General features: G+C 41.3%; 1 long non-coding RNA gene across 3 annotated transcripts in view; it reads left to right on the top strand.

The window, feature by feature from the left end:
- Positions 1–1,126, top strand: part of LOC106941158 (uncharacterized) — a 7,413-nt gene extending 6,287 nt beyond the window's left edge. For all 3 annotated transcript variants that reach the window (XR_001423279.1, XR_001423278.1, XR_001423280.1), the window contains exons 3-4: positions 139–681; positions 1,008–1,126. This is a non-coding gene — a long non-coding RNA (uncharacterized LOC106941158). The remainder of the gene's footprint in view (positions 1–138; positions 682–1,007) is intronic.
- The last annotated feature ends 199 nt before the right edge of the window (positions 1,127–1,325 follow it).

Raw genomic sequence — 1,325 nt, 5'->3', positions numbered from 1 at the left:
AAGAATCCAGTTTCTGCTGGTTTAACTCTTCCAGCCTCAGACTGGTTGAACTGGGCAGCTCCCAGTGTGAAACTGGGATCAATGTGATCAGACTGCATCATGCTGAGATCAGAAAGTAACTGATGATTATTCTAATAGCTCTGCTGGATGGAAGCAAAGATCATCACCTCTATAAAGACGCTGGCAGCTCTCTGACAGTCGCCTGTTCCTTTGGTTTCTGGGGAAGAAACAAATCCTTCTGCAGAGGAGGATGTGGAGCAGATGAAGTTCTGGTTCAGACTGATGGAGTCAGAGCTGAAAGCAGCAGATACAAGATGGAATATGAAGAACAAAAGTCAGGAACAGTTCTGATGGTGACCATCACACAGCTGATCCAGACTGACTCCGGATGGTACCAGTGTAAACTGGATGGAAATGGTTCGATAAGTTCATACAGAGATTTTCATGTCACGGTCAGAACTGGTGAGTTTTTACTGGTGTTAAAATGTCCCTAATATTGTAATGGTGGTAATGTGTACATGACCTCATGTCATATCTTAAACCCATCTGAGTTTTTACTATGCAGATTTGTTCAGCACCAATCTTGAGTCTTGTTTGGTTATTTTCCAGCAGTCGTCTCATCAGCCTCCACTCCAACAGCAAGTTTCACTCCTGCAGCATCTCAGCTCCCTTCCAGTCTCTGTGAGTGATAAATAATATCTATGAATCTCCTGTTTACCTTCTGAGCTGATGCAGCATCTGGATGTTTGTTTATCTTTTGAAGTGAAAATAATTTTCTACAGACGTTTTAATGTTCAGAAAGAAACTTAAAAATGATTAATTTCTTTAAAAACATCAGAACAAAGCTGTGTTTTCATGTTAGTGTCAGACAGCTTTGATCCGGATGAAACATTTCTACAGAGAAACTTCACAAACACTAATTCATTATGAGTCTATACCCCCTGTTGAACCTGTACCGTGATCCACCAGCAGGTGTCAGTGTGAACCAGCTTGTTGTCCCTCTGCAGATGTTCCTGTGATCGTTGGTGTGACTCTGGCTGCCATGGTGGTTCTGGTCTCAGCAGCTCTGCTGGTTTCCTGCAGGAGACGATCTCTGAGAGGTGAGACACCAACTAACACCAGCACTCAGTTAAAGGAACCACAGGAAGCCGACGGACTAAACCAAACTGAGACTAATTTTAAATTAAGTAAATTCTATTTTGCGACAACCTGGTTTAATTATATAAAATAATGACAGACTGGTAAATATCACCTGTGGTTCATTTGAAATTAAATCTTCTTCCACAGTTATTGTCTGATAAAGACGTAGAAAAACCTTAAAATCA

This window comes from Poecilia latipinna, unplaced genomic scaffold, assembly GCF_001443285.1.
Source record: "Poecilia latipinna isolate Pla-1442-1.1 unplaced genomic scaffold, P_latipinna-1.0 Scaffold3522, whole genome shotgun sequence".
Classification (NCBI taxonomy): Eukaryota; Metazoa; Chordata; class Actinopteri; order Cyprinodontiformes; family Poeciliidae; genus Poecilia; species Poecilia latipinna.
The sequence above is the reverse complement of the archived record's forward strand: the minus strand, read 5'-3'. Positions and strand labels throughout refer to the sequence as shown.